The sequence below is a fragment of the Tinamus guttatus genome, unplaced genomic scaffold (assembly GCF_059628265.1).
Source record: "Tinamus guttatus ecotype Peru unplaced genomic scaffold, ASM5962826v1 Tinamus_guttatus_pri_ptg000666l, whole genome shotgun sequence".
Classification (NCBI taxonomy): Eukaryota; Metazoa; Chordata; class Aves; order Tinamiformes; family Tinamidae; genus Tinamus; species Tinamus guttatus.
The window spans coordinates 194,046-202,785 of NW_028289200.1; positions in this window are offsets into that span (position 1 = coordinate 194,046).

Below are 8,740 nucleotides of genomic sequence, written 5' to 3' on the forward strand. Positions count from 1 at the left end.
TCTCCAAGCCACTGGTTGTGGCCGGTACCTTTAGGCTGTTTTAAGGTCTTCGTAATCCGTCTGCCTTTGGTTTTACCAGGTTTCTTTGAGCGCAGTAGGCCAGCATCCTGCACCAGGTGCACTCCGGTCACCTTACTGTAGAAGCAGTTGAGATGTGGCAGCTGTACTAGGCTTTAGTTATGAAGAAAACACTTTCGAGAAAGACATGAGAAACATTTGGAAAATAAAGCTCTTTTCACGCAATATGGTTTACAAGTTCTGCCTGTCATTGCCAAGTAAATGGGAACCGAAGTCCAAGGTAGGTATTTCAGGATTTGGTATCTGACCTTTTTCTTCAGTACTCTATGAAGCAGCCAGAAATATACCCTAGGACAACACTGTGATGATACCCACTTTGGACCAGTGAGCTTAACTCTTGCTTGAGTTCAAAAAGAATCTGTAAAAAAGCACTATCCCTTTTGCATTAGCCCCACAATGTTTTCTGAGTTTAAAAATGAAAAGTATCTTGGATATGTATCTGAATGAGGGTGAGAGGAAGATAGTCTTTCCAGAGTGCGTATATTTTTTTCTTTATTTCTATGTCTATGTTATAGTTATTAAACTGTAATATGTAGATCTCATTTGCTCTGAATTAAGTTGCCTTGAAACTCTCACTTAAACAGTTAAACAGATTTTATTTTGGCAGCAGAGGTTACAATTCCCAGAAAGAAGGATCCCAAGTAAAGCCTAGTGTGTAATAATTCCAAGCAACTGTTCGCATAAATCCCAATCTACTTTCTAAACTATAAAACAGATTCCTTGTGACATTTTTATACAATAGTTGATTTTTTAAACTGAAGTTTTCTTTCTTTAAAAAATCTGGGAGCAAATTACCTTTTTCACCTTGAAATAAAAACCACTGAGCATGAAAGGAGGCTAAGCATTTTGCTGCCAAAGCTAAATTTGTATATAACTTGTATATGCATTTAACCTCTAGACTGCAAGTACAAACATGAGACAGTAGAAGTCTCTTTTCAGTTTTTGGTTCAAATATCCATTTTCGTCACTCATATTTGCACTGCCTTTAGAAGCAAATTCTTATTCTTATTGTTGGCAAAATCCAGCCATGGAAGATAACCTAAGACCTGCCATACTGATTAAATATGGTCTAAATCCATTGTGGACAAGGATTTATTCAGTAGGCCTTTTGTTTGGCTGCTTAATTTTACCTTGAAATGATATTGTGTGCCTAAGATTGAGGAAGGAACAAAGTGTATATTTGACTAAAATCAAATTGAAAATTATTTTTCCACCTACAGAATGTGCTACAGCAAAGCACATAAGATATTCTGTATAACATTTACAGTTTTTAACCTGTTCTTCCTGAATAACAATGAGATTGGCAAAGAAAAATACTCTAGCTATTTTCCAGCTGCTGGCTTGCGTTCATGTGGATTAGTTAGGATATATCTAAACTAATTTTGGGGAGTTGTGCTGGTGCTCTCATGACTGTTTTTTTGATCAGCAAGATCAGCTTGCTTGTTTGTTATACAATTTAAGCTTTTCATACGCATCATATGAATCTAATTTTAATAACAGTTGAAGAACAGACAATGATTTGGTGGTGACAGAAATAATCCCTGATTCTTAGATTTCTGATTCACCTGCCAGTCAGGTGTTCTGGTATAAAAAATCAGTTATTTGACCATGTGCTTAAGAGTGCTACTGATCAACATCAGCTGAAGTTCACACAAAGATTCTCATTAGATTCAAGGTGCTTCACACAATAAAAAAGATGTTTTCCATCTTAAATGAAATTAAGAGTAAAGCTATTGGTACAAACTGATTTTTGAAATCAAACTGTTCTGCAATTTGGAGAGCACTTTGCACTTTATCGTACTTATTATTGAATTGCGTATTTACTTTTTAAATAGCAGTTCTGAGCAGAAGATCATTGGTACAGGCAAGTTTTCCACTATAGGTACAGCCTCTATTCTACAGCATTCCACTATTTGGAATTTGCAATTTGTTTAGCAAACTCCACATTTACATGAGCTTGACTGATATACCTATTTTTCCCTCTTGTACTTTAGACGTCTAAAAGATTAGCATTTTTGCATATTTATCAAATGAGTAATATAGTTCACATGTGCGCCAAAAGCCTAAGAGAAATTAATATGCCAAATTTCTGAAGCTAAGAACTAAATCAAAACACTGGTACATACTCTCGGTGTTTTTGTTTTTGATCTCATAGATTCCCTCTGTGCTGAAGTATATGTTTGATCTGTTGTGAAGCAGATAGCCTACTGGAAAAAAGACCCACAGAAATCTATGCTGGGCCATGGTTTGAGTTTATTGTGGATTTTCATGGTAACACATAGGTTACAGTTTCATAGAATTGCATTGTTCTAGTGAACAGGAATCATGAAACAGGCTGTCTGAACTCCACTCTTCAGGGTATGGTCCAAAACCGCATGAGATGTATTAGGAATCTTTCCATTGACTTCATTCATCTTTGACTCAGGCCATGTTTACACTGTATGTTCATAGACTGAATTCACATGTGGATTTACAATAAATGGCAGGGATGAATTACCAAACCCTTTGTATTCAAGGAGTTAACATAACAGAGAATGTCAATACAGAATATCTAAACTGAGATATACTTGCTTGCTGTTTAATTAGCAAACAATTTATTTTTCAAGATCATTCAGGCTTATTTTAGAGACTGCACAAACTAAGTTTAAAGCTAAGCCAACATCATAAGCAGTGTTTGCAGTTTCAGAGATGGTAGTGTCTGGGTAGCCCCTCAGTTCAAATCTGAGAAAAGGCTGGACATGTCAGATAGAAAGACCCACTATGGAAATGATTGGGAGGAGACCCATGGTGCATATCTTTCTGGGGTGTTGGAAGAAATTCATGGCAGAAGTCTCAAGCTGTCCTGATAGCCCAAGTCCCTCAAAGCTTTTGCAAAGCTTGAAGAACCCTGCGTGGGGTTACACTCCTGAAAATGCAGCAGTGTCCCTTAGCAAGTAGATACAGCCATACCAATCACACCTAATGCAGTATGGTACAGTGTGGGTAAGCACACTGATAATTAGGAACTCAAGCCCTGAAATGTCAGAGACCTAAACGCAGGTGAACCAAAAGGACTGAGGCCTGCGTTCACGCTCAGCTCTCCCCTTGCTGGCATCCTGCTGTGCATCCTGTGCCTTTATGTATCAGTACAGATGCTCCCAGTGTTGGGATAGTTCACAGGATGTCAATTCGAGGATTTTATCACAACATATTGGGCCATGCAGCTAATTCATATCTCATTCAATTCTCCCTTTAAAAGGGGGATCATTTATTAAGGATTTGTTTTGACAGGCAATCGTGATCTCCTAGCTTTCCATTTTATACATATTAATATAAAATTTTATCCCAACTGAGTAGTAATTTAGAAGTAAATATGGTATATGAGCTGACAGGTACTGTCTAGAGAGAAAGACTGAGCTGACCAAACATGTATCCAAACATGTATTTCATGTAATTTAACTATAAATGCAAGGAATCTTCCCTTTAACTTTTTGGAATTGGTCTTCAACTGTTGAATGCATTGGCAGTAAATCTATATGAAAGCTCTGCAAAAAAGCAGAGTAATTTCCAGGTGATTAAACTGCATATGTGCAGAAGAGTTTCTGCAAGTCTGTCTTTAAAGGGATACAAAAAACCCCTGCAGTGCTTAACACCAATCAATACTTTGCATTTGGCTGTTGCACACTTTGCCTCCTGACTGTTGGTCTTCTATCAGATTTGCTAGTAAATAAGTCCAGAGTGCTCATCAAAACACTGTGTGGCACCTATTTTAAAGAGATTTAGAGCCACATTTATTTAAAGCATGAAATAAAGACAATCCCATTTCTTTCTGGTTGTCCCAAGAACTGACTGCATGCATACAGATCAATTTCCCTTGTAATTTGAGAAGGTATTAAGGTAATGAGGTACTTGGATTTTTTTTTTTAGTGTCTATTATAAATATATATATTCATATATGTATATCTAGTTAGTTCTTATGTTTAGTTCTGTTTAGTTTCTGTACTGGTGAAGCTCCTAGGGTTCTTCTGTGCCAATACTGCTTTCTTCTAAGACTTGCATGATTCCCTTTCAACACTGTGAATTTATGAATACATTAATTCCTAAATCTCATGTTCCCACAATAAAATTAGTTTGGATTTTTATTTTCTCAAAAGAATATATTTTGTCCTTCTTTGCTCTTCTTATTTCTCCCTATCCAAATCTCACGTTCCTTCAATAAAATTACTTTGGATTTTTTTTATCTCAAAAGAGGAAAAAAGGTAAATGATGAAAAATCATTCAAGATAAAATTACATTCATCTACTAAATATTGATGTAATGGTTTTCTAATATTTTATATTTAAACCTTATTCTGTTCTTTTGCTCTAGTATTATCTTTTAATTTTGCGTATAAAAACTAGAATCATACTCATTCTTACTTTGTGTCCTTTCCTGTGCTGCAAGATTTAGCACTAACACATGTCAAATGGGCTTGTTTTGATTTGCTGACTTAGCAAACTATTCTTTAAGAGTGTAATAATTTAATAGTTTCTTCTTTTTGCATAAATGTGTTGCATAATGAATTTTGATAAAGCGTCTACATTTCTCTTTCTAACAAAAAAAGGGAAATGATAGAACGTGATACAGTAGACAGCATCTGTGAACAGATTAGTGGGAGAATACAGCATGTTAGTTAGATTGACTGAAAAAGAGCACTGTGTATGCCTTCAATTCTTTTCCTTTAAGGCATTTGATCCTTGTTATTGGTGGTTTTCTATTACCATTGAAGGCCTTAAATCTAATAAGCACCTAGGATGCAAACAAAACTCAGGTTGGAATACTGTGCTATGGAAGTAAGCGCTGTCTCCAAGATATTAGGCAGTGACTGCTTCTCATGTTTAAGGACTACGAGTCTTTGTATAGAATCATAGAATCACAGAATGGTTAAGGTTGGAAGGGACCTCTAGAGGTCATCTAGTCCAACCCCCCTGCACATGCAGGGTCACCTAGAGCACATGACACAGGACTGCGTCTAAGCGGGTTTTGAAGATCTCCAGAGGAGATTCCACAACCTCTCTTGGCAACCTGTTGTATAGATATTAAGATCTTACAACACTTTCACAGCAAAAGAAACAAATCCCAATTGCTGCTGGATATTTATTTATTTATTTGACTGACTGGAATTAATCTGAATTCACATTCCATGAGGGGCACTTACTAACAGCAACACCAATTATACTTATTTAAAAACAAAGCAGAAAAGAACACATTTCAGAATTTGTCAAAGAATTTGGAAAAGTCAACACAACCTTTAGTTTCACTCTATAAAACATTTCCAAGACTTACCAAGTAAGGGACTAGACTTTTGAAAAAGAGGAAGCTCCCAGGGCTTCTGAGGTGCCAGGACCATGGGCTCCAAGCAGTCTGCCTGGCAGCCCTTCCATAGCCTTCACATCAGGGTGTCTTGGGAGCCTGGGAACCTAGATGTTAAAGAGCCAGGGGTTTGGGATCTAGGCCTCCTAAGAAGTATGCTGAAAACCCAAACTAGGCCTCCCAAAGAGCCTTGAAGTTGTAAACCCCAGAATGCTGGAGAGCACATAACCAAGACTTGGAGAGCTCGTACGCCTGAGAAGTCAAAAAATGCTCATGAGGAATGAAAAGCTAGAATTAAGTGTTGATTTTGGTTCTGAGGTTGCAGACTAGAATAAGGAAAGATTGGGAAACCTTCTCAAAGAATATATTTCTGCCCTAACTTTCTGTATAGATTTCCCTGTTGAAATCAGTTATAAGTTTAATGTAGCAATCAATGAAATTTTCACAATACTAATGATGGAAGAAGAATCTCTTGTGTATCAGTAAGGGTGAGTTAAGGAAGCAGGAGATCTGGGTTCTCTTCTTAAGAGGTTTGGAGCAGGTTCTTTGCATTCCATTGCTGTAATGGCTGTTATCAGTAATGCCCTACTGTAATTACCATATTAATGAGCTTGCTCCCATTATCAGAGTTAAGCAAGTAGACAGTGTTTTCAGGTTTAAGGCTTAAAGGCTCTGCACTTATCAGATGTTAATGCTATTAACAGTTATTTCCCTTAAAAGAGTAGTTTGCATCTAATGATGTGTATGAAGTGCTTTGAAATACTTATATGCAAATTATCATATAGTTTACTTACCACTACTCTGCATCTTCTTCCACAATAAACTTAAGTGAACTATTTTTGGCCATGGTTGTGCATTTGTAATGAGAATTAGATATATGCTTATAGTCGAGGCCACCACTTGCCCCATTTACCTCTAGCTGTCATTCATTTTGATTCAGAGCTATGGAATTGCAATGCTTTAGTTATTCTTTTGGCCCCTGCTGTTTTTGCTGCTCCAGCTTATTTTTTATTTTACTTTTCTAAGTCTCTAGTGGATTGGAATACAAACTCTGCAAATTCATCAGGTTATAATGGATGGTCAAGAATGATTAATGTCATGTGTTAGTTTTGGAGTGGTTTTGGATGTAGATGCACTGCAGACTGTGGTGTTTTGTGGAATTTTAGATTAAACTGCAGCCTGTCTGTGTCCTCCACATATTGTTTGATGGTTGTGGCTGATTAATCATATCTATTACAGTTGGCACACTGTGGGGATCTGAACAAATAATGGACTTTTCTTGTGTGTATTCCCGCAGAACAAAAATACGTTTGAAGAAAATGTTCATTCTGTCCTTTAAATCCTTTTGAAAGTTAAGTTTTTGAAAGTTAAGATTAATTTATTGTATTTGTTATTAGTACACTTCAATTTGAGCAAGTGGTGTAGCTAAGCTTATTCTGTAGGCTCTACTTGTTCTATTAAGGGGAAAACCTACAATAATGATTTTATTCATGTCCTCATGAAACTTTTATGGACATATTTGTGTGATTCAGAAAATCTTGTCAGATATTTAGGAAGGCCCGGGAGTAGAAATGTGTCCTATGTTTTCATGTGCATGAGCTGAAAGTTCTTATTTTGGCATTTCCTTCTTTGTACATATTCTTTTTCCATTACATTTCTTACCAGGGCAGGAGAACAGGCTGTGAGATAATTTACTGTTTTTTAGAACAAGAAAGAACTATCAGTCAAAGACTTTGCAAATTTGCACCTTCAGATAATTTCCTACCTCTATACTTAAGTATCTTAACACCAGTGTTTTTTTTTTTTTTTTTTTTTTTTTTTTTCCAGATGTATCAGAAAGTCTTGTTTAGTGACTCCCAGGTGTAGACCTTTTAAACTCCTGACAAACAATATATTTTGCACAGAAGCTTAAAGAGTATTTACACTCCTATCAGAAGGCAGTGCCTTTTTTTTTTTTTTTTTCTGGATTAGTGGCTTTATGTAGATGTATTGCAGAACTGTAGGGTGATATACTCCTCGATATTCAACTAGAGTTACAGTGAATATGTGCAAAACAAAAGGCAGAATAAATATTATCAATGAAAACACAAACCTTACACCCAATGATGGTTATGTTTGCTATTATTTTTCATAAACCAAGATTTTTCTCTAAATTAAGTAACCGTAAAGATTCATTATGAAGAAAAATTGAAACTGTGCAGCATAGCCTTGCAGTACCAGATTTTTTCTACTTTTTGATCTATAAGATCAAATCATATAGGAATATTTTTTCTTTTATATATTTTTGCAATGTTGGGATATATTTTTAATGGGAGGTACCCAAATTTTTCAGGGATTTCTACAAAACAAAGCTCTGTAAGTTATTTCAAAGTGTTCTTCAAATCTACATATATATATATAATTACTTGTCCGGCTTACACCTTTTCGTTTCATATAATAATGGAGATGATCTGTTCATACATAAGCACCTTCTTAGTCTTCAGCTAAGACCCTGGTTGTCCCATGAGCATGGTATCAATAGGATCTGCACAATGAACAGAATGAGTGGGATTTTTTTTTTCCCCCCTGCACTCACGGCATTTCTGCATTCCTAGTTGTACCCTAAATAATATATTAAGATCTTTTTGCCATAGCCTGTTGTATCCTATAATCCTATTTTATTTTTAGACCTCAGTACTACTGAAGTTTAAGCAAAGTCAGCATAAGTAATATCAGCAGGATGTGGTATATGTTGTTCTAAATAGAAGTAAAATCACATTTTTAAAATATTTTTTCCTTAGATATTTTATGCATTTCTGTTTTACAGACAAAAGATGATGGATTATAGCTGGGCATGAAAAATCCTCCTCATTAGAGCTTGGCTTTATACTCTCTTTATATAAATCAATCATTTTGCAAAAAATGACGGATGGTAGGTTTCACAATTACTGATCTACCAGAGATTCTTTTAACTTTGTTGGCTTTGGTTATTATGTTGAAATTAAATTTTAATGACTTTTTAGATTCAAAGTGATATTCGATTAAAACGGATTATTTGTGCTGGAAGAGAGTAACTCACAGTTTCTGGGAAATGCCCTCACCAATCCTTCCCACCCATCCATTCCCTCCAAGCCATGGACATCTCCATTTCTTTTTTACTTTATGAACTACATCCTATACACATAACTGCCCTGGCTTTCCACAGGTTATAGGATCAGTCAAAAGTTAATATTTTATGGGGGAAGGCATTCTTCAATGCCAACATCCAAACGTACACCTGATTTTCAAAAAAAAAAAAAAAAAAAAAGAACTTCTATGGGATTTTCATCATTTTATCTGTTTTTTGTTAAGC